Genomic DNA, 26,950 nt, shown 5'->3' with positions numbered 1-26,950 from the left:
GACACTTACACCCCGTACAAGTACATACGGTAGCCATATAAGTAGGTATGGGTGTTAGTGACACCGTAACGAATACTGAGGGGGATGGTTCAGACCATGATTCTGAGTTGATATCAAGTAGAATTTCGTGTCAAAAAATTCATGAAAATTTTTCTTTTCTTTTTAATTATTTTCCAATCCATACTTTTGCGACGGAAATTTCTACTTGATATCAACTCAGAATCATGGCCTGAACCACCCCTCAAAGTGTTCGTTACGATGTCACTAACACCCTGTATTTGAATTGTATTTTCACAGAGAAGCAATAATTGATATTCGATATATTTGGGGATGATTTACATAAACAAATCATTATGAATGTGAATAAAGCTATTTCTGTTCAGTAAATAACATTATTATATTAGGTAAGTATTTGCAATTATGTACCTAAGTATCGTCGATCAACAAGACTTCAAAGCCTAATAGTCATCAAACAATTTATATTGAATTGGCTTCGTTACCAAACATATATTATTTAGAATACTGAGGGGGATAGTTCAGGTTGAGAGGTGAATTACCAACCTCATCAACCCTGTGTCAGGATTACTATTGAGCCGCCAAAGGCCCCTGACATGACTCATATAACGACTACGAACTTATATCAGTAAGTAGTAACCGGGACCAACGGCTTTACGTGCCTTCCGAAGCTCGGATTTTCTTACTTTTGGACAATCAGGTGATCAGCATGTAATGTCCTAATAAAACTAGGGACCACAAAGTAATTTTTTTCGATATGTCCCCACCGGGAATTGAACCCAGGACCTCTGGATCGTGAGCCCAACGCTCAACCACTGGACCACGGAGAATCATTTACTTATTTAACATAATTATCATAGATAAACTTCAAGAAGTTTCTTCAACAATGTAACATTTCTGAATTTACGTCATTTCGCAAGGTGTTATGGCTGAGGAGAAGAAATGACAAGAAACTGCAACAGCAACACATCTTTTAAAATACTTACCATCGAAAACCAAGAAAAATACCATCGTTTATAGTACAATAAAGTAAACGACATACTTCTTTTTTTTCGGTACTGTATCACTATCATTTTTCGTTACTGTTTCACGAACACCCTGTAGGTATAGGTTCTTACCTACTTCCCAATTCAATTATTCCTTTCTTACCCAGAAAAGCTGCATATTACAGATAGAACCAGCAGGAGTAACACAAAGGCAACCTCATTAAGTTTACATAAAACCCTTAATTAATTACTGTGGAATCGGGTAATAATTATATTAAAGCCTTTTTGTACAAACGGAATCGTAATTATAAAACATTGTTTACGTTACGTTTCAATTTTAACTAATTATCAGATTGTAAGAATGAAATCTGAGTTTGAAGATCAAAGGGCAAATTTATGTGAACTGGAACTGTTGCTTTAGCTTTAGGGTTGCCAGAATTAAATAGGAGATAATTATTGAAATATTAATGCTGATTTTAGTACACACCATCTAATTTTATTATAAGTTCCTCACAGTTATAAGTACCTGTCATTTTCTTATCTGCCGAAAAGAAAAGGACGGGTAATCGACAGACATAAAATTTGTGGAACACACGTCAAATTTAGGCAGAAATTTAACAAACCGTCCTATAATTTTATACTGGCCAATAACTCGACAGAATTAAGTTGACAGCGCACGTATAACAGGTTTCATATCAGCTTTTTTTTCAGCGGATAAGAAAGTGACAGGTATAACTTAAAATAAAATTTGATGGTGTGTACAGTCATGAGCAATATAATGTACCCACTTTAGGACTCTGTCGCACTAACATATTTGACATTTAGTGAGACTTACTGTTCAATTTGTCAAAAAAGTTAATGTGACATGGTACCAAAGTATTTATACATATTAATGCTCGTGACTTAAGACACGACGAATGTATTAAAGACATCGTAGAAGGGAAGACATAAGGAAAGAAAGGAAGCGGAAGACCAAGAAGAGATAATACTTACTTGGAACAAATTAAAGAAGATTGGAATGCGAACGTCTTATCTTATATGGAAGTAAAGAAAAAAAAGGAAGAAAGGAAGAGGGGGAGGGGAGGAGGGAAAGAGGTTGTATTTGTCGTTGTGCAATAAAGTGTTATTGATTGATTGATTGAAGTCAAAGACTTGGCCTTTGATAGACAAGAATGGAGAATGTTGCATCGAATAAAGCGTGGTTCTTAAATAACTGATGATATATTATGTCTATAAATTCTATCTAGACTCAGATAAACGTTTAAACCGCTCACCACCTATCACGCTACTTTTACAAACAGCTCGGTGATGTGTGGATACTTAGTTCATCTTTCGATGGATGTATTTCCCACTACTCCAATTGGGTTGGGTGCGAATGAACGCAGAATACTAAATATTACGCTTAGCAATATATCCCAATTGTGGCGGTCAGAGGTACATCCATCGCAAGATGAACTAAGTACCCACACCTCACCGAGCTTTCTGTTAGACCAACAATCAAAAACCAAGAAAGGTGGTGGTGGTGGTGAGCCGTATCACCGCCTATAACGGTCGAGCCGACTGTGTTAATGAAAAAAAAAACAACGCCACAAATTGATTGCGTGGTCACCCTAACCTGTAATATCTGCAGGCAGTATAATTATCCCTGATTTATTTAATTACGGGACCAACCCGTTCCGGAAGCGAATGAGATTAGAAACCTCTGTTGAAGGCAGTCGGCTGGGCTCGGCTAATCCCATGGCCCTGAAATTTGAGAATGGGCTATGGTGAAAATAAAAATTATAACATAACAAAAACAGCCTATATACGTCCCACTGCAGGGCACAGACTTCCCCTTAATCAACCGGAGGGGGTATGGAGCATACTCCGCCACGCTGCTCCAGTGCGGGTTGGTGGAGGTGTTTTTACGGATAATAGTCGGGACCAACAGTTGAACGTGCCTTCCGAAGCACGGAATCATCTTACTTTTTCGGATAATCAGGTGATTCAAGCCTGCAAAGACTTTACTAAACGAAGGACAGTCTCACAAAGTGATTTCGACGTTTCGTCTTCCGGGCATGATCGATAGGCCGATTGTTTAGTAGACTGTTTGTTGACTATTAGTATTAAATTAAATAACACTAAGTAAAATTATAAAAATGTATTTAAATGTTACAGCGAAATACTAAATTTACGGATATATATGATAAGTAGTATAAGTATAACCAATTAATCGACAAGCGCGCATGCGGCGGAGTCGGTCGAGAAGTGGGCGGGGGGGTTCCGCGCGCGCGGCACTACTGTCATTGCCTTTTGTTGCATCGCGCATGCGCGCGCGTGTTGGTGTTGCCAAACACTGATCATATCTGTTTTAGGACTTCGTATCACAATTGGCTGATAATTATCTCGTGGTTGCCTACGTGTGGTTCTGCCCACCCGATTAGGAATTACGGGCGTGAGTGGTATCTCTTTGCAAAACATAAACAATAAACAGTATAACAGCCCCCGAACTAAGCACTAAAATGACCGCTAATATTCACAAACACCCTCCTAACACCCATAAATCAGATGGAGCAAAAACGTGCCCAGACGGGCATCGAACCTGGTCTCTTGCACTGGGTACGGTAAAGACAAACTACCCTTACAATCGTAAGGTCGGGGCCACGAGTACAGCGGATAGCAGAGCGGTAGCGGAAGCGATTATGAAATAAGTGCATTGCATCCGGCCTCTGAGGTATATTGGTCTCTCGGTCACAGGTTCGGCTCCCGGCGTGTACATAACACATTAATCACTTTATAGTCACTTGCATAGCTGGCTGATCATCTGATCATGTCATCGAGAACGGCTTCGGTCAAAGGTACGTTAACATTTTTACTCCTAAAGTAACAAAGTAGTTATGTGTTACTCCGTGTTTTATATTATATATTTGTTATTTGTTTTATATTTGCTACTGTGTTGTTCTTTCTTTCTTTCTTTCAAAACACGAGAGAAATCCAATGTTTTGTTTTCGTAACGCCATATAATTATGGTTACTTAAGTGGACGAAAGCCAGCCTTCATGGTCAACTGGCTCACGATCTAAAGATCGGAGTTCGATTTTCGACGGAGACAATGTCGAAATCATTTTCTGAAACTGTCATTTATTTGACTAAGACATTGCAGGCTGAATCACCTGATTGTCTGCTCGAGTCTACCAATGGAGCAGCGTGGTGATTCTCCAATTTTTACTGTAACTTTGCTCAAGCCTTCCGGTCAAGTAGTTAATGTCACTTGCGGCAAATATACAATAAGTCTAATTAAAACACATAATAACAGGTTCTTACCGCGTTTAAATCAGGGATATGATAGGATGATCAGTCGTCCCGTGATCGCACTTGTGTCTAAAACAGTGTCTAAATACCGGGAGTCTCATATCCCTGATAAAAACGCTGTAAGAACACGTTATTATGTGTTTTAATTAAACGAACGTATTGTACATTGTTTTAGGCGTAAACCTAAAACAATGTACAATAAGTCTAGTCAAAAGAAAGCTCCCGCGCCCGCTACGCTCCGCTCTCCGCTGTTGTTAAGGCCACGGTCGTTAGAAAGACGATTGGTGGTGGTTGTTATCTCGTTATAGGAACAGGGGGTTAGAAAATATTTATCTTGTTACTGGGGGTAGGTTTTGTAGTAAGAAAGACTGAAAATGTTTTTATTCTTTTTCTAATAAAATTCTATCCGTTATTTGAAATCTGAATAAGGAAAGGCGACATAGAAAGCCTTTGAAAATGACTTGCAGAATATCTACGTAGATAGGAAATAGTGAACGAAGAGAGGCCTTTGCTCAATAATAATCAATATACACCCGGTAACCCGCTAAGAACCCGATATTATGTGTTATAATCATCAATATACACAACCACCATATTTACAAAACGAAAACTAAAAATAATACCAGGTCTTGATGAGGATTCAATTCAAGAGTAAGTAATTAGGTACTCTACACTACTACAGGTATCCACTAGGGTCGATTTATTCTTTCAAATATTTTTCCTCTCAGACGACGCCCTGTTTCGAGGTTCGCACCCAACTAGGCACCCTCAGGCCTGTTGTCTTAACCGTTTTACCGGGTGAGAGCTTTAAGCGCTCCCCATTTGTCTGGCCCAGTAGTTAATGCCATCAATGGCAAATGGCAAATCTACTATAAGTCACGTCAAAAAAAAAACCACTACAGGGTATGAATGACATCGTAACGAATACTGAGGGGAATGATTTAGCTCACGATTTTTAGTAATTATTAAGTGGAATAATAATTTGCCATCGCAAAAGTATAGAATTGGAAATAATAATAAAAAAAAAAACAAATAATATGTGTTATGACTATGTATTAGCGAGACAAACCACAATTTAGTCATTTGCGATCTTAAAGTAAATTAGCAACGAGGTGAAAATAAGATCTAGGTGAAATGATATCTAGTCGGTTTGCGATATAGTCTTCAATGTATTTTGTCATATTGTTATCTAGTAGAAATGGCCCCTGCGATACAAGCTGAGCTTAGTGCAGGGACCGCCGCATATCTGGAGTAATTGCTCATATTATAGTTGTCTGTATTTTTATTAATGTATGTCTAACGGCCTCCGTGGTCCAGTGGTTGAGCATTGTGCTCACGATCCGGAGATCCCGGGTTCAAATCCCGGTGGGGACATATCACAAAAAAATCACTTTGTGATCCCTAGTTTGGTTAGGACATTACAGGCTGATCACCTGATTGTCCGAAAGTAAGATGATCCGTGCTTCGGAAGGCACGTTAAGCCGTTGGTCCCGGTTACTACTTACTGATGTAAGTAAGTAGTCGTTACATGAGCCATGTGGGGCCTTTGGCGGCTCAATAGTAAGCCTGACACCAGGGTTGATGGGGTTGGTACTCCATCTCCCAACCCACACGATAGAAGAAGAAGAAGAATGTGTGTCTGTTTTTTTTTTGTAAAATTGTAAGTCTATGTTCAATAAAAGATTATTATTATTTATTTTATTTATCTTTGAGATTCTCAATATTTTTAAGAAATATTAGTGAACTAATGAAATACACGGGCCTATGCCAAGTGTATTTCAGTTTCAGTGTCTGGTGCAGTATTATACAGGGTGTTAGTGACATTGTAACGAAAACTTTGAGGGATGATTCAGGTCATTCCTCTGAGTTAATATCAAGTGGAATTTTCCGTCGCAAGAGTATAAACGCCCACATATTACACTCTTAAACACCTGCTTATGGTCGCACGACCGATCACAAGTAGCTCGAAAATGAAAAAATAATATCTATCTCCACTAACTAAGACCAATGCATTTTTATGAAGGTGTAAAACGCAAGTTCATTCAATTTAGATTATATTCTTTACTCCAACTTTGTCAGTAACTGAAAACCAATTACTTAAAACAATACCTGAAAAAGCATTTAATTACAATGAAATACTTAAGTAAGTATTTTTTTATCTAACTTATTTTAAAGTAAGCACTAAGAAACTTTAATTTATATTTTAGAAATCTTATTAAGAATGGCTTTTGTTACACTAAATTGTAATTAAGAGCTAGATTATTCTCTTTTCCATTACGTTAGAGAAAGTTTATTCAAGGCTATCTAGTATTTTATTAAGAAAAACACTTTAGTTTTAATGAAATTAGCGTAAGACAACAAAATTTTCTAAAATTCTTACAGACAGGCAGACAGTTCACCACGTTAATTTATTATAATTGCGTAGCAACCTGCGTCAAAAATCAATTATAAAATTCTGATTACTAAATAAAGACAGGTCTAAATGTGACAACAAAGTTTTTTCTATTTTATTTATACATACATACATAAACTCACGCCCGTAATCCCTAATGGGGTGGGCAGAGCCACAAGTAATCAAAGACAACTTGCAGCCACTGTTGATACGAAGTCCAAAGATGGATGGATGGATTTTATTTATGAATTTTAATAATGAAAAAGTAATAATAAGTGCGACATTATATCACGTTTTTCTATGCGACGTCAAAGGTTACTTTTTCATACAACTTCCATAGTAATTTCGCGTTTTGACGTTTAGTAAAACACGAAAGTCATCATCAGAAAACAGATCATTTTGTCATATAAGTAATATTTATAAGAGCCTTCTCGTCAAGAGAAAAATCTTTATCGTAATTGGACCATCCGTGCATCCGTTCTGGAGCTACGATGGTGCAGACAGACAGAGAAAAAGATGAAACTTATAACACCCTTCTCTGCGTTCTTCTTCTTTGCGAGTCGATGGCGATCGATACTAAATTTTTGCTGACCAATAATCTGATCTCGATGGCGCAGCGGTTAATGCGCTCGGTCTGCGATTGTTGAAGTTAAGCAACTTTCGCAAAGGCCGGTCATAGGATGGGTGACCACAAAAAAAAAAGTTTTCATCTCGAGGTTTTCCGTGCTTCGGAAGGCACGTTAAGCCGTTGGTCCCGGCTGCATTAGCAGTCGTTAATAACCATCAATCCGCACTGGGCCCGCGTGATGGTTTAAGGCCCGATCTCCCTATCCATCCATAGGGAAGGCCCGTGCCCCACGCTAATGGGCTGATGATGATGAATCTGATCTGCGTTGCGTCGGGATTAAAAAGGAGACATATAAGTCTATTTATCTTACGTACAATCATGAGCAATATGATGTACCCACTTTAGGACTCTGCCGCACTAACATATTTGACATTTAGTGAGACTTACAGTTCAATTTGTCAAAAAAGTTAATGTGACATAGTACCAAAGTGTATACATATTAATGCTCGTGACCGTCCATTATTAGAAATAGCCCATATACCTACGTCCAACCATATGACTGTGCCCTGCCTCCCCTCAATCAAGCAGAAAGCAAGTTATCTTTTATCTGCACTTTCCCAAATGCTAACTTACATTGTATGCTATATATATTATTACAATATTGTTAAGGTAAATCTCAAGCAAAATCCTTTTTCCCTAATAATGTGAAGGCAAAGATAATTATAACGCCGAACTGCGCGATAAATAGTTGTTTACGTGTAATAAACTCAGCGTGACATTATCTACTGTATGGTAACTATGCTGTTGTCAAATACTGGACTTTCTACTGAAAAAAAAAAAAAAAATAAGAAGTCATTCTACGAGAAGTGGTGTACTGATTTTTACTTCATGTTAGATAGATAACTTTATTGAGCACAGTGGACACAAGATACAGAAGGCAACAGATACAGAAAGGCACAACAGGTGGCCTTATTGCTCATGCAGCAATTTCTTCCAGGCAAACTTTGGGTATAGAAAAAAATGTGCAAATATAATAGTAGTAGCGGGTAGGCAGAGACCACGGAATGTCATCTATTACAATTCTGGCACATCATTCTTTATTCATTTTTTTTTTTTCGGTTTATTGTATTCATGTGTTTTGTCTGATTGTTGAAATTTTAGTTCTGTGCAATAAAGTATATTTGATTTGATTTGATTTTGATCATTTTTGCTTCTTCCACTCTCATCAAACACTGCATGCTCGCCGATATAGAATACACTTGACCTGGCTTTTGTTTAAACATCCTGGCTCTGATCGCCGTACGTCCGTCTAGGCCCATCTCTTCCAACTATACCACTTATATCCGCATCACAAATCCATATTCTCTCTCTTTATTTAAGAGCTGCGCTCTTCTCGGTGGAGTAATCGCCATTACTCCATAAATAGGGCGTATAGAAAGGTGCTTGCCCAAATCGCCTTCCGTTCCGCAGTACACCGACCAATTTCTCAATCGGTGATGTTCTAGCTAGAGCCCTACCAGCATCCATTTCCTCGGCCTCCAACTAGTACCGATACCGCTGCTGCCTGGCATCAGGGGTGCGCTTTTGAAGTAGCGGCGCCTACTCGCTACGTCACAAGACCGTCATAGAACATAGGTTAGAATATAGGTTAGCCCGTCCCAGTGAGCTACCCACTACGTTCTACTAATCCTGTCGCTGTTGGTCGGGGACTGCTTATTTTTATTTTTCAAATCCATATTAAGTAGCATCAAAACCGAAACCCGAACGCTATCTATAGGTATTGTCGCGGTGTGTAAAAAGTATCCCAAAAAGAAGTTAAACTACAGACAACCTACTTGAAGAAGTAAACACAAACTCAGGTTTACGAGGGTCTCGCAGCGAGCAAAATGTAATTCAAGGGAAAGTTTTATACAAGTTTTTGGACCCATAAAAACGACTTCAGTGAAATTTTTGCAAGCTTGGATTCAGATGGATTCTTCTTAATAATTTTCTTCGTTAAGTACTGCGGTGACCCAGCAGAAAAGCCTGAGCTTTCAGTTTTATTTCCAAGGTCAAAGTATACAAAAAAAGTAAGTACAGTGTAGTTTTTTACATATTTATATCCAAATACTTTATGAACTGAGTTAGATTAAGTTCGTTTTGTTTCTATATAGTGAGTAGCTCTACGTCGCGTCTGTCATTTGTTTGTACAGTTCAAAACAATTATAAGGGCGTCTTCAACGATAAGGCGAAATATATTGAGTAAAGTAATTGCATTTTTGATTCATTTTCATTTCATTAAACGGCCTCCGTGGTTCAGGGGTATGAGCGTTCGTCTCACGATCCCGGAGGTCCCGGGTTCAAATCCCGGTGGGGACATATCACGAAAATCACTTTATGATCCCTAGTTTGTTTAGGACATTACTGATTGTCCGAAAGTAAAATGATCCGTGCTTCGGAAGGCCCGTTAAGCAATTGGTCCCGATTACTACTTACTGATGCAAGTTAGTAATCGTCACATGAGCCATATCAGGGGCTTTTGGCGGTTCAATAGTAAACACCGGGGTTGATGGGGTTGATAATCCACCTCACAACCCACACGATAGAAGAATCTCATTATAGAACTTTTAGAAACATTTCAGCATATTTTATATCTGCAGTAATGTCAAACCATTCGCCGTAAAGAGACTTAACGTTGCCGGAATCTACGTTGGAGGAGTCGCTTTCATCACCACAATTCGATCACACTAGCTCGAAATCATTTATGAGTCACTTCGCATATTTATATTTATAATTATAGATATACTTAGAAAATGTTTAGTACGATCTACTCTGACCCAGCGTGCGTGTGTGAAACAATTGACTCAATTGATAGGAATTCCAAAGCTTCTGCTTACCCTTTTGGGAAATAGGCATGAGTTTATCTATTTATTGCGCTGCACTGACTAGATATAATATGTACAAGACCTTAGACGCGTCTAGTTAGAATATGCTCCGTCAGCATTGCAGGCTTATGGTAATCTCAGATGACTCTACAGCTCTACACAACCTGTTACCCACTACAGACACCTACTATAGCAGAAGTACAATGTTATACAGGGTGTTAGTGACATCGTAACGAAAACTTTGAGGGATGGTTCAAACCCTGATTCTGTTGACATCAAGTGGAATTTTCCGTCGCAAACGTACGGTGGAAGAGAAAATAATTTAAAAAACACTTCATGAATTTTCCAACAGGATATTACACTTGATATCAACTCAGAATCATGGTCTGAATCATCCTCCTCAGTATTTGTTACGGTATCACTAACACCCATACGCACTTGTAAGGGTGTAACGTGTAAGTGACATCGTAACGAATACTGAGGGGAGTGATTCAGCGAAGTAAAATTCCACTTGATGTTATCTTAGAATCATAGTCTCAATCATCCCCCTCAGTATTCGTTACAATACCATTTCAGTGTTTTTTTATATATAATTGTTTTTAAGAATATTTACAGGAATTAGCTTTAAGTATTTGTCAACAATTTTTATGTCATTACTTATATTAAATATCTTTCATAACATAAACAGCCTATATACGTCCCACTGCTGGGCACAGGCCTCCCCTCAATCAACCGGAGGGGGAATATAATATCTTTCATAATTTATAAAAATACACGCTATAATGGCAATTCGTAAATATTTATACTCTTACCATCTGAAAAAGAAAATAGTAATATATAAATTTCCATAAACACAGAAAAAAGTCACATATTAAATACACAAAAAACAGAATCGACAAACTGTTCGCTAAGTTTTTGATTTACCTACACTTGAAAACATTGAAAAGTACACCGTAATGCCTTTAAAAAAATCGTTTTAATAGTTCCAACGTCGTCTCGGTACGAAATCCAATTTTCCACGAGTACTTTTTCTTTTCCACTAAAACGCTTTTTGCTACCAACTGTGGCGCTAAACATCAAAGAATCTGGATACACTGACGGCCAATTTAACGGGTACAACTTAATACATATATGTTAACATATTTTAGAATTTTGCAGCATTAACATAACATTTAACATAATATAAAACGGGATAATGATACGGGATGATGATGATGATTTCACATTTAGTTTAACTTTGTTTCGATTTGTCAAGCAAGTTAATGCGACATGGTTTTAAAGAATATTATCATTTTTATAGTGATCGTGCCAAATTTTAGTGTTTTGCTTTTTTATATAAGTAAGCCATTATGTTACAGATTAATAAACTGTAACGCCTATTTATTATTGAAACAGCAAATTTTTCGTGGAATAAGTGTTTCAATAAAAAAAAATAGTTTGGATGCTTAATTTAAATACCATCCCAGTAAAATCTACATAAAGTCACATAATAGCAAATAACTGTCATTCTAGTACCTATATCTAATCACTTTTTTTATGAATAAAATAAACAATAGGTGAAATACGGCTAGTCTTCGCGTTTGTATTTTAAAAAAATAATTATCTATTTTTTAGCGAACTTTTAACGAATTTTTTTTTATATGACCGTCATTACTTTTGTGTCCATATTTTTTTGCAGGGAAGTGTAGTCTCACTTCTTTGCAATGCGAACACTTTGATGTATGTCTTTTGTGTTTTGTGGGGCTTAAATGCATGTGTGCTGAATTTTCTTTATACTCGGGACAGTTAACATTATTAGGTACTTTAATGACAACATGTGCATTACATCCGGTGGAAATTGCAATACAATACAGAAAAAGTTATTATTATTATATATTATATTACATAATACAATAGTAAACATCACAATAGGATGATAAAAAAGAGACAACACAATAGGTGACCTTATAAAACAAACATATATTTATGTTTATATAAACTCACGCCTAAAATTATCCCTAATGGAATGGAAAGAGCTAAAAGTAATCAAAAACAACTTCTTCTTTTATCGTGTGGGTTGTGAGGTCGATTACCAAACTCATCAACTTTGGTGTCAGGGTTACTATTGAGCCGCCAAGGGCCCCTGACACGACTCACGTAACGACTACGTACGGGACCAACGGCTTATCGTGCCTTCCGAACCAAAAACAACTTGCAGCCACTGTTGATATGAAGCCCTAAAATGAATGATGAAAGTCCTAAAATGAATGATGAAAGGTCGGTAACACATAGGCAATACTGCGTGCTGCAAATGTCCAAATGGTGACCATTTACCAACAGGTGACCTGCCTGCCTGTTTGCCTTTTATGACTTATAAAAAAGAAAAAAATGAAACGTATTGTGACCTTCTAAAGGCACACCTTATAGAGCTCATGTATATTTCTGATTGTCGAGATGAGATGTAAGTATATACATATAGTAACTTAGTATCAGATATTTAATCCCATCAGATTACTGCATTTATAAAATGGGGCTGGAAAGTTTCCAAAAATATTACGAAACAAAATTGAACCAAAAATTCAATTATTTCAGTGGAAAAAAAAATGTATGTAGCGTAAATAAAATTGTGTTTTGAACTGTACATGTGAATGACAGACGTGATATCAAGCAGTCGCCGTTTGGGGAGTCGCTGTCAACGCTACAATTCGTCTTGTGTAGTTTTAAGCACACCCCGGATACTTCATACAAAACACTTAATTTTACACAGACACTACACATTGGCGTTATCGTGCACACGTATTCTGTGTATGTCACGTCTGACGCCCATACGATTGAAGACTAAAGTAAGACCGAGAGGGGTGAGGTAATTTTTTTTTTGTTAGTCACAAATAGTCCGAGTACAAATTTATAGCTTTCTACCTTGAATTTCAGGTTGCTCCATACAAACGTCCACCCCCATTTTCAGAAACAAAAAATTGCCCTTCAATAATCTTCACTTAAAAAATCACGTCAATTCGTCGCTCCGTTGTGCCTTGAAAACGGGAAATACAGACTCACACACTTTCCCATTTATAATATTAGTATAGATGCTAGGCAATAGTCAAATGGAAGGCTCTGAGAGGTCTTTACTGGTTAAAAATAATAAAAACAAAGGTGAGGCCCAAGCCTCGACTCAAAACATAGTTGAACATAAAGTATGTCAAAGACAAGGGGCCAGGAAGGTGTCAATAGCTAAAAGCAAAGAGGGAAAACTCTGCCGGGGTGTCAATATCGGGGAGCTACTGAAATGTTTGCTATAGCAAGATCGGCCGCTTCTATGGCTAGAGTAATTGAGTCGCCAGGATCTTGTGCCATTTTTATTTAACAAAACTTCGGTTATTATTAGCAAACACATTGACTACGTAGCTAAAAAGGGTACTTATGAGATTAATATAATTTAGTTGTTGAATTATATTAGTAACATCGTAACGAAAACTTTGATGTATGATTCAGACCATGAGTTGGTATCAAGGGGGATTTTCTGTCGTAAAAGTATACAACAGAATAAAAAAACCCCAAAACAAATAATGGATTTTCCGTGACGAAATTGTGAGGCCCTTTTATAAAGGACACTACCACCATCGTTAACCAGTTCATACACTCAATTATTCGGATTTCTTGTGTAAATTGTTTTTATTAGAATAGAATAGAATAGAAAAAGTTTATTATAAAAGGACGCCACATACAAAAAAAATAAGACAACAACATCATATCTATCCACTAAAACAATTACAAAAAAAGCAGGATGTTTGTCGAAATGATCATAAGGTGGTGGTGGACGTCCTGAGTTAAAAGGGCCTCACTCAGCACAAGTCGCGGCGTGAACCACGACGCTGGTATTATGTGGACCCTGTCGGGTGACGCACAAACATCGTGCTCCATAAACATGTGTTAATGGTGTATATACATTATAATATATACCAAATTAAAAATACATTATAATATATATTTTAATAGAATTATTATGTGTTTAGATTGTAAGTTATGTGTTACTCCGTGTTTTATATTATATTTGTTATTTGTTTTATATTTTTTACTGTGGTATCCCTTTATAATAAACATTTCTTTCTTTCTTTCTAATGTGTATGATATTGTAATGTGTGCAATAAATTGTTATATTATCATAATTATAACATAAAGATAAATAAAGAGTTTTTGTATTGTATTGTATAATCTCGATCGTCGTGGAGATCCTTGGGGGAGGCCTATGCCCAGTAGTGGGCGTCGTACGGCTGATGATACATAATCTCAGGACGGTAGTCAGAGGAACAACAAAAGTAGAACATAGCAGTTTATTGTAAAGAAACGTCCATAATGTCAGCATACAGCTACAGGCAGCAATCAGTAAAGTATACACGATTGTATATGGCCGCCCCGAGGTACGAACCGCCACTTGGAGCCTGTCCAAGGACGGTAATGTGTCGCCACAAGCTATAAACTTTACGCTGAATCTAGGTTTTAAGTCTTCTTCTTATTGTGTGGGTTGTGAGGTGGAATACCAACCTCATCAACCTTAGTGTCAAGGTTATTACTGAGCCGCCAAAGGCCCCTGACATGGCTCATGTAACGACTACATACTTACATCAGTAAGTAGTAACCGGGACCAATGGCTTAACGTGCCTTCCGAAACACGGATCGTCTTACTTTAGGACAATCAGGCGATCAGCCTGTAATGTCCTAACCAAACTAGGGATCACAAAGTGATTTTTGTGATATGTCCCAACCGGGATTTGAACCCGGGGCCTCCGGATCGTGAATTGAATAAAATCACGAATGTCGTTTAAAAAAAGGTTATAATTGTATAGCTTCCGAGGTCAAAGATAAATTATGAAATTCCGATTACTAAATAAATACGGATCTAAAGGTGACGTAAAACGATTGCTTTTTGTTTTTTAAAAATTGAATTCTTATTTATTCTTCATTCGTGTGGTATTACAAATTATGTAATTTTCATTTTATCGTATTTTGATTTTATTAATGTAATACGTATCAAAATGTTTTTTAAAATTTTATGTTTTTTTTTAAAGTTATTTATGAATTTTATTAAAGAAAAATGTAATAATAATGAGTTTTTCTATGACGTCACAGGTTGCTTTTACGAAAATTCCGTGTTTTGACGTTTAGTAAACTGATTTGACTAATTAGAAACTATCCTTTCTCTTGACGTGGCTTGTTGTAAATTTACCGTAATGGCATTCACTACATGGCCGGAGAAATGGGTAGCGCTGAGGAATTATCAACACACATATAGGTTATAGTAAAGACAAAGACACAAGATGTCAAAGGACAATTTTCAGCTACTCTTAAAGTGACAGAGTAACAGCTGGATGGATTTAAACCTGCGACCTTACAAGCGTTCTTCCAACTGTGCAACCACGGCTTAATTGTTTCTTTCTTTTATAAAATCGCCATAAGTCATTAACTTGCTCCTAATAGCCATGTTGATTAGATTGGCGTACGTGCCTCCGAATGTGAACAGCATTGTCTTCAAAGAGTTACTTTTTAAATCGAATGTCGCTGATCTTGTATCGATAACACGTGTTACTATAACAGTAAGGTACCTTTCTCGGAATAGAATAAAGTAAATGTTGTTTTGTGACTGAGATAAGTAACGTTCAGGTGAACGGACTTAGAGGGGTACGGATAGACTACTTGATAGATATACGAACCGGGAATTGTCTTTGGGTGTACTCTGATAGCGCATACAATGATAATCGCCGGTTGGTGACCACATTTAGATTATATTATCTTAAGAAGAAAGAAAGAAACGTTTATTATAAAGGGACACCACAGTAACAAATATAAAACAAATAACAAATATACATATATTATATACACATAACTTACAATCAAACCACATAATAAAAACAACTTACACGAGAAATACAAATAATTGAGTTTATGAACTGGTCAACGATGGTGGTGGTTTCCTTTATATAAGGGCCTCACTCAGCATAAGCCGCGGCGCGAGGCACGACGCTGGTATTCTGTGGATCCTGCTAAGTGAGGCACGGATAAGGGGCCTCTACGTGTTGGTTTCGGCGCCACGCACGCCCTCCCAAAGTCCAGGAGTCTATAGGCCCGAGATATGGAAACGACTTTCAAATAATAATTATAAAACACTTTTACTTATTCGAAGGCGGGCAAAGGCTTAAAGACATCTCTTCCAGACAATTTCGGCAGAGGACATAACACATTTCTACAACTGCAGTGTATCACGTAAAAAAAGTAAAATAATACTAAATAAAAAAATCTATAAAAGTATTAAAAAATCAGTTTTGTACATTTACTAAATCATTGCAACTAACATACTGTCCGTTTGCTACGCTTTCACACCAAAACTACTGAACGATTTTGATGAAATTTGGTACAGAAATAGATTAGACCTTTGGAAAAATCAAAATATAGTTTTTATATCATTTACGGATGAAATAACCATGTCGCGCACGATAACCGAAAACCACGCGAGTCGCGAGCAGATAGCTGGTATAAAATAAAATATCGTTAAAAGTCGGGTTTTTCATTGCAACTCCTAACTCATTTTTCGCACCTGAGTTTTCAAACGAACGCGATAGAATTTATCACTGTCTTGGGAGATGGCTGAATAGAGATTATAAATTATGCAAAGAAAGATCTTAGATAACACTTTGCTAGGTTCTCATGCCAGCAGCAGTTAATGAGCAGTATTATAATGCAGTTGCAGTATTTGCAGTTGCGGGGCAGTTGCTAGTTATTTCTTGCGCTGTTTTGTCTCTGCATTCATACGGGTGTTGTTCTGTTTTCCGTGTGAAAACCCTCAGCGCTCCCCAGTTGTCCAGCAAAAGTAGTGAATGCCGTGCGGCAAATCTACAATAAGTCACGTCAAAAAAGTTCTGTTTGAACTTCGAAAAAGTTTGTATATAAGTTTATAATAATAATTATATGCTGTGACCATTCGTACGTAATACATTCATGTGTAAAGAATGGACATTCACATATGCATATGTAGGCGGTTTTATTGCTGAGTAGCAACGTCCGATCATGACCTATGCAGGGGTAGTTTTCGCTCACGCGAGTCCCTCTCAAATCCACCGTCTACAGGTAATACAAAATCGTTTCATGCGGAAAGCCACGGGAGCTCCGTGGTTCCTTCGCAATGAAAATCTGCACATTGACCTACTCGTAGGTCTACCAACCATTGCCCCATGGTAATGGCAACCGTTTCAGGACCCCGATACCGACCCCGCCGGCGTGGTCGACGATTTCAGTCAGCGCTTATCGCTATCGACCCGCTAGGGTCGATTAATTATTTCAAATATTTTTCTCTCAGATGATGCCCTGAGCCGAAGTTCGCGCCGAACTGGGCACCCTCAGGCCTGTTGTCTTAAACGTCGTACCGGGTGAGAGCCTTCAGCGCTCCCCATTTGTCCGGCCAAGTAGTTAACGCCATCTGCGGCAAGTCTATAAATCAAAAAAATCCTGAGTAGCAATATCTTTCAGGCAACAGTTACGTAGAGGTGAAGAAACCGTTAGCGTGTCGACAGAACACCGTTGCGCAGAACAACAGAAACAGTTGCGTTGTTGATAAAGTTGGTGTACCCGTAGTACTACGTACGGAGTGTAAGCGACATCCTAATGAAAACTGAGGGGGATGATTCTGCTCACGATTCTGAGTTAATATCAAGTAGAATTTTCCATCGCAAAAGTATGGAATTTAAAATAATTTAAAAAATGTAAAAAAAACATGAATTATTTTTATTTAATTTATAATTATTAATTCATTTTTTTATTGTTTATTTTTTAATATTTATTTTAAGTGCAATAAAGTGTGTTTGTATTGTTCTTTATTTATTGTACCTATTTGTTCGAGCATGATATTATGTTGCAAATTGGAAGCGACGATGGTGAATGTCGGTGTACGGACAAACCAAAGTTGGTTTTTGTTGCACCGTCAATTGTAAAAAAATGTATTAAGTACTGTACTTATTTTTAATAAATAAATATTGTATTGTAATTTTGCAACGCAAAGTTTCACTTCATGATTCTTAGTTAACTTAGAATCATCTCCCTCAGTATTCGTTTCGGTGTTAATAAAACGTAAGTAAGTTGTTGCGAACTCTTCGTAGGTTTTGTAATCTTTTTATATTATATTAAATATTTATTTATAATATTTATTTTTTTTTTTTTTTTTGTATTTAGTAATAATTGTATTAATAATTGTTGAATTAATTAACTAATCCCTAGAGACCTTTTATATTATTATGTTTTTTTATATTTATTCTTTTTTGACGTTTTGTATGTTGATTTTGTTTTTACTTCTTGTCGTTTGCTTTTGATGGTGACTGGTGGAAATATATTAAATAATTCTCAAAGCTAAGTATCTGTTATTCCTTCATTTCATTTAGTTATACAGTCCACTTCATATTCATCAGCTACCACCGTAGCTCACATAAGTAATACTCACTTGTGGATGTATAGCCAATTACAATACATTATGCTGATATAAAAAAAAATGTTTTTATGTGTAAAAATTAGCATTTTCTCAAACTTGTAGCAAATAAGTTGGCAATACATAAATAATGTAAACAACAATGTACCTATAGACAGAGTACACTGGCCAAAGTTCTCTTATAAATCACCATCACGCCAGACTGCCTTCGGAAAAAGTAAAACTTTGCCCCGTCTCGAACCAGAGATGATAGTGTTGGCAAATAGTATAAAATCTACGGGAAATGTTATTTCTAACTATAGTTCTGATAGTGGCCCCGATTCCTGCAGACACCGCCTAATTTTATTTTAAGTTATATCCGTCATTTTCATCTCCGTCGAAAAGGAAAGGGACGGATGATTCACAGCTCTTAATTTTAGGAAGAATGAGTAAATGAATGAATAACCCGGGCGAATCAAAAGGTACCTCACTGGTATGCAATCCGTTTGACGTGCTGTCTACTTAACTGTGACGGGTTATTGACGGATGTAAAATTTTTAGACGGTTGGTTTAGATTTGTGCTTAAAATTGACGTGTGTTCCATTAATTTTATGCTTGTCGATTACCCGTCCCTTTCCTTTTCGGCGGATAAGAAAATGACAGATATAACTTAGAATAAAATTAGATGGTATTTACAGGAATTAGCACCACTGGGAACTGATACTAGCCCCGATTCCTGCAGACACCTCCTAATTTTATTTTAAGTTATACCCATCATTTTCTTATTCGCCGAAAAGAAATGGGACGGATGATTGTCAACAAGTTAATTTTAAAACGAATGAATATCCCGGGCGAATAAAATGTTGTCTACTTAACTCTGTCCATAAATTTTATGCCTGTCGATTACCCGTCCCTTTCTTTTGCAGCGGATAAGAAAATGACAGGTATAACTTAAAATAAAATTAGATAGCGTCTGCAGGAATTAGCACCATTAGGCAGCCAAATTACTTCTTCTTCTTCTTCTATCGTGTGGGTTTTGAGGCGAATTACTAACCTCATCAACCCTGGTGTCAGGGTTACTATTGAGCCGCCAAAGGCCCCTGACATGACTCATTTATAACGACTACGTACTTACACAGTAAGTAGTAACCGAGACCAACGGCTTAACGTGCCTTCCGAAGCACGGATCGTCTTACTTTCGGACAATCAGGTGATCAGCCTGTAATGTCCTAACCAAACTAGGGACCACAAAGTAATTTTTGTGATATGTCCCCACTGGGAATCGAACCCAGGACCTCCGGATCGTGAGTCCAACACTCAACCACTGGACCACGGAGCCAAATTACTAAATGAAGGACTTTTGAGACTACGTTCAACAAAATCAATAAAGATGGTGTCGTTCAGTTTAACCGTGAACGAAACGACTGTAATACTAAACATCATAACCACGAACAGAACGCTTGCTTCTCACTTTGAGGTCGCAGATTCGAATCCAGCACAGGCATAAACCATTGATAGTCGAATTTGTTTTCGAATTCACGTTTGGATCATAAATGATTATCACGTGCTCAGCGGTGAAGGAAAACGTAGTGAAGAAACCCAAATTCCCGAGAAATGCATTTTTCGGAGATATGTGACCTAACCTGTATTGGTTTTCCCTTCGCGGGTTAGAAGGTCAGATAGGCAGTCGCTTTTGTAAAAAACGGGACGTGTCACATCTTCAGGTTAGGTAAACGGACCCTGTCAAAAACGGGATAATGCTAGGGAGATGATAAGCCACGAACATAAACAAAAACAGCACACATAAACAAACAAATGTGAAGGTGCAAATTATTCTTAACAATGGCATGGTTAAGCCGTTGACAGCGTCCCTTTGTCCCGTTCAGAAGCTTTGTCCCGATATAAGTCGTGGTACTGACAGCCCTACTCTAGCAAAAACTACGTAGTACGGCTCGGCCTGAAGTTGTGTTTTTTGGTAGCTGGCTTGTAAACTGCAATGGCCTTATAGTCGTTTTGGCTATAGATTTAAAAGAAAAATAACATAAGCTATAATACATTGTTTTAAGTTTACGGGGTTATTATCATAATTAAAGCACATAATAACGGGTTTTTACCGCGTTTAAATGGGGATATGAGACTCACTTACATCAGTAAATAGTAACCGGGACCAACGGCTTAACGTGCCTTCCGAAGCGATCATCTTACTTTCGGACAATTAGGTGATGATGGTCACCATTATCAATATACAATTATTTTTTAAACTTGACGACATATCACGAAAATCACTTTGTGATCACTAGTTTGGTTAGGACATTACACGCTGATCACCAGATTGTCTGAAAGTAAACTGATCCGTGCTTCGGAAGCCATGTTAAGCCATTTTATTTCACCAATTTACTTTCATCATCTCCTTAAATTCCAATACATTACAGTCCCGGTTACTACTTACTGATGCAAGTTAGAAGTCGTTACATGAGCCATGTCAGGGGCCTTTGGCGATTCAATAGCAACTTTGACACCAGGGTTGATGGGGTTGGTAATCCACCTCACAACCCACACAATAAAAGAAGAAAACTTGGTCCCGGCCACCTATGAGCTATGTACATGTACACTGCCCGACGACCAGGCTTGTCTGCTCTTTACAGAATGTATCAGTGACAATAAAATGCTGTTGCAAGTTGCAGCGCGTTGCCATGGCGACACGTCTAACAGCAGCACGGAATTATGCAACGACACGAACTACGTCTCACGATGTCGTGCACGTATGTACGTGCTAAGTAAACTAGCGAAATGGAGGAACATTTTAAGGGTTGTGTAACAGACTGGTTGTCTGGGTGACGTGACGTTTCATCGCAGTGTCACGAGTTTGAATCTTAGCTCGGGCTCTGAAGCACTGAATTCAACTATGTGAGTTTGACTTCATGTTTGGATCTTAGATAATTGGTTTCCAGGATTTGTTTCCTAATAATTGGGAAATTACAAGGGAATTTAACATAGTTGACGAGAAGTGGGTGTATACAGGGTATTAGTTGACGTAAACTTTAAGGGATGATTCGGACCATGATTCTAAGTTGATATCATGCGGAATTTTCCATTTCAAAGTGTAGAACTGAAAATAATTTTACTTAAATTTTCATGAATTTTCCGACAGGAAATTCTACTTGATATCTACTTAGAATCATGGTCTGAATCATCCCCCTTAGTATCGTTACGATGTCACTAATACCCTGTATATTTAGGTGTAGCTTATTTCCAAAATCGTCCCGGCTGAATGGAAACTGGGACCTATGTTTTAATAGTCTACGTTTAAAAGGGATTACCTAGGTGACGAACGTCGTACCTACACTAAAACCTTGCCCAAAGAATCAAAATTAAGTCTTAGAAACTAAATCAAGTCAAGTAAGTACTTATCCTTCATTCGTAGCAAGTTAATAAGCTTACACGTCCTAAGTAAGTCGGTAACTTAATTTGGCAAGTTGTAGTCAAGTTATAGGCTACCTTTTGAGTGTTCGTCCATAAAAGTTTGCCAAGTACATTATGAGTTGTACTCTGATACCTGAGAAGTTGGCGCCTTGAATTACTTACTTGTAGAGTTGTCGTTAGATAGATAGATTATTTACCTCTAACAACACCTTACAACAATGGGTTATATTTTTTTCTCGACCACGGAATAGAAGAAAGAGTTTGGAAAGACCCTAATGCGCATTTTGTATGAGAACCGCTGTCGCCGGTTCAATCTCACTCTCTTTTACTACTACTCCTGCAAACAGATAACTACGATAGCTCCATAGGTAGCCACTTTACAGTATATTTATAGTATAGTATATTTTATATGTGTATATATTTATAGAGGCTTAGGCATATGTTTGTGTATATATATATTTTTTTTTAAACGGTTTTATATGTAGATAACAGCCTCCGTGGTCTAGTGGTTAGAGCGTTAGGCTCACGATCTGGAGGTCCGGGTTCGATTCCCGATGGGGACATTGTCGAAATCACTTTGTGAGACTGTCCTTTGTTTGGTAAGGACTTTTCAGGCTTGAATCACCTGATTGTCTGAAAAAGTAAGATGATTCCGTGCTTCGGAGGGCACGTTAAGCCGTTGGTCCCGGCTATTAGCCGTAAAAACACCTCCACCAACCCGCAGTGGAGCAGCGTGGTGGAGTATGCTCCATACCCCCTCCGGTTGATTGAGGGGAGGCCTGTGCCCAGCAGTGGGACGTATATAGGCAGTTTATGTATATGTAGATATAATTATTATAATGTATTTAATATATTGCACCTCTTTTTATTCTTCCGCAGTTACTCTAATACTACCTCTGGGTTGGCTGGAAGAGATCTCTCTTAGAGATAAGTCCACCCTTGTAAACGTCCATTTCTTGTTTGTGATGTAACTAGTTGTTAAGTGCAATAAAGTATATTCTTTACCGGCAATTTATATTTTATGTGATAGGCTGCAATTTTATCATTACTTTTCGTAAGATACCGGCGGTAAGATACCGCATACAGTAGTGTTTTTTTATGAATAGCAGATATTATACTAAGGCTTTTAGCTTTCCTGTGATAAGGAGGGATGTCCTTGCATCATAGTCGATAATTGACTTATTGCCCTGCAAGTTATAATACACAAGACGACCTGTTGTTATGCTATCGCGAAGCTCCGTGCGTCGTAAAGTATGCGGACGGGTGGAGTGCTGTTCCTTCCTAAGGAAAACATGAAACAGTAGGAGTAGGGCCCTGTGCTGGGAGGTTTTCTGGCCACGTCTTTCCCTCAGCGATACTGACTGCTTCCGACGTGGTAGTAGTTTAACCGCCAGTTACATAATATGTAATTTTATTTTTGACGTTCACAATGCGTTAACTATGGGAGCCAATTTTGAAGAATAAATATTTTTGGATTTTTCAAACTTTTTCTACTATTCCGACTCGACCATTATAGACGACGAAACGGCCTAATATGAGGATTACTGTTGAGCCGCCAACGGCCCCTTACATGGCTCATGTAACGATTACGCATTTAGTTACGCAAGTAAAGTGCTCTCCGAAGCACTGATCGTCTTACTTTCGGACAATCGAGTGATCAGCATGTAATGTCCTAAGTAAACTAAGGTTCACAACGTGATTTTTGTGATATGTCACAATCGGGATTCAAACCCGGGACTTTGGATTATAAGCCCAAAGCTCAGCCACTGCACCATAGAGACCGTTAGCAGTGAAGGTAAAAATACTTGTGAGTTACGGAAACTAGTTCCGAAAACCGACTTCCATATACTTGGAGCACGTTCCGAAAATAAAACGGAATCCAGAATAAATTCTTAGCTTGCAATATCGAAACGGGATTATGACGAATCGAACCAAACCTGAAAGTTACAGCTTAACTTAGGCCATCTTGAGAAACAATAACGTTTAGATGGTGCAAGTCATAAGTGAAATCTTCTTCTTCTTCTATCGTGTGAGTTGTGAGGTGGAGTACCAACTCTCTCTGGTGTCAGGGTTACTATTGAGCCACCAAAAGCCCCTGAGATGGCTCATGTAACGACTACTTACCTACGAGTACTTAAGTAGTAACCGGGACCAACAACTTAACGTGCCTTCTGATGCTCGGATCATCTTACTTTCGGACAATCAGGTGACCGGCCTGTAATGTCGTAACCAAACTAGGGATCACGAAGTGTTTTTTTGTGATATGTCCCCACCGGGATTCGAACCCGGGACCTCCGGATCGTGAGTCCAACGCTCAACCACTGGACTACAGAGGCCGTTACGTTGACCTGACTTATTGTGGATTTGCCGGAAATGACGTGAAATACTTGGCTAAACAAATGAGGAGTTCTGAGGGGTCTCGCCTGGTACAAAATTTAAGACCAGACCAGATTTGAGAATGCCAGTTGGGCGGGGTCTGAGTGGATTAACGAAGAGTGGTGAAAGGCGCCAAGTGTGTTTTATTTTTTCCATATACTTACTTAGTCTCATGTTTGTTTCGCCATATTTTCCACTTCTTTTTGGCTTGACTTATTGTAGATTTGTCGCAAATGGCATTAACTACCTTGACTTATTGTAGATTAGTCGCAAATGGCATTAACTACCTTGACTTATTGTAGATTAGTCGCAAATGGCATTAACTACCTTGACTTATTGTAGATTAGTCGCAAATGGCATTAACTACATGGCTGAACAAAAAACCCCCAAACCTTAAGGAGGAACATTCCATCACAAGATGAGCTGAGTACCCACACCTCATCGAGCTTTCTGTTAGACCAACGTGATAGGTGATGAGCCCTATCGCCTAGTTGTTAGTAAACTGCACTAAAGATAAATTATTAACTTTAGGCGGCGAGGGTGTGCTGCCGCTAGAGGATGTTTCCGGAGTACCGAATAGAGCGTAGTACCCCGCTAGCCACGAGTTGGTACTCGTAGTGTGACTAGGGATCGACGATCCCATATTTTCCACCATACTTCGCTTGTAACTTAGCTAAGTACCTACCTCCAAGTAAAATTTTGCTAATAAACTTCTGAAGTCAATAAAAGAAACGCGACAGAAGAGTCGAATTTGAGCGTTTTGTTTTAACGTCTTATACTGGTCTGGTTGGGACACAGCGGCCGATGTAAAATGTTACCATTATAGATAGAAGTATATGCAGGTAGATATTATTTTGAATTTAGTAGGATCATGACTGATCGAGGGTATAGATACACAGTGCCTGTGATTAGCACCATTAGCAATGCGGTAGACGAATATAAAACAGCGGATTAACATCAAATGTATATTTTATGCTTATATACAGGGTGTTAGTGACATCGTAACGAAAACTTTGAGGGGTGGTTCAGGCCATGATTCTGAGTTGATATCAAGTACAAATTTCCGTCGCAAAAGTATGGATTGGAAAATAATTAAAAAGAAAAGAAAAAATTTCATGAATTTTTTGACACGAAATTCCACTTGATATCAACTCAGAATCATGGTCTGAACCATCCCCCTCAGTATTCGTTACGGTGTCACTAACACCCATACCTACTTATATGGCTACCGTATGTACTTGTACGGGGTGTAAGTGTCATCGTAACGAATACTGAGAGGGATGATTCATCTGATTATTCTGAGTTAATATCAAGTGGAATTTTCCATCGCAAAAGTATAGAATTGAAAATAATTAAAAAAAACTAAAAAAAAAACATGAATTTTGCGACGGAAAATTCCACTTGATTTTAACTCAGAATCATGGTCTGAATCAACCCCCTCAGTATTCGTTACGATGTCACTAACACCCAGTATAACAAAGTACACTTGTCTAATATTATAATAATATGTCAGTAATTTATTGTCTCGAACTGTATCGAATCAGTTGTCGAATTTGAATAAACAAATTCATAATAATGTTAAAATGTATCATATCGATTTTATTTTTACTCGAGTGAGTGTTAAATTGCAATATTGCTTTTTTAGATGAATTGCTTCGATGTGGCCATTTTAACCCCCATGAGCCACAGAAGCCACATACACCAGTAGGGCTAACATGCGCAACGTGATAAAATTTTGTAACTATCATTTTATCAATTCTGACGATATAATTATGTCGACTGGTGCTAATAATAATATGTGAACCTAAATAAGTCATGTCGTTCTGTCAAAATACGAACAAAATCACGTGCCACGCATGTTAAGGAACTTATCGATTTCGACAAAATTTATGAAATCGATCGATAATTCTATCACGGTGCGCCTACGCCTGGAATAAATACTAACCTAGCGCTAATTGTTAGTACTTCGTTACTAATCCACTAGATGGCGCTAATTGGTAGTGCCGCTAATCGCGGATAGGTAAGTAAGTAAGTAAGTAAAGTATTTATTTTTCATAAGGATACAAAAAAATATAGATAAAATAAAAAGGTGGCGCTGCATGTCGCACAGCGGAGCAAAATATGGAAATCAATAATTATAATTGTCAGAATTATGCTGTCTTGTGACAGTCATATCCAGTGTTCCGGGCAGCCCTCGGCGGAGGGGGAGGCGATTGACGCGCTCCCATGGGCGCTGGGCCCGCAAGGGCATCCGCCGGCGGGGACGCGGTTGTGTGCAATTGCGTTCCCGTATCCCCGCCACACGGCGGCAAAGAGGAACACCGTTGGGTTTTAGTGGGTATACCGGGTGGCGACTCCCGGGGAGTCCCACATAACCACGTCGCCCCCTCGGGTGGCGTGGTATGCGTAACCCATTTCCCAACGATAAAAAAAAGTCATATCCATCTTCTACTTCAGAGATCGTATCAAAAGAGGCTGTAAGTTTTCTCGTTAATATTTTCAGCCCTGCTCATCCTGTTAGGAATTACACACGTGAGTGTTCACATTCACATTGTTTGAGGTTTACGCGGTTATTATCATAATTAAAACACATAATTACGGGTTCTGACCG

The sequence above is a fragment of the Pectinophora gossypiella genome, chromosome 10 (genome assembly GCF_024362695.1).
Source record: "Pectinophora gossypiella chromosome 10, ilPecGoss1.1, whole genome shotgun sequence".
NCBI lineage: Eukaryota > Metazoa > Arthropoda > Insecta > Lepidoptera > Gelechiidae > Pectinophora > Pectinophora gossypiella.
Note: the sequence above shows the minus strand (reverse complement) of the source record.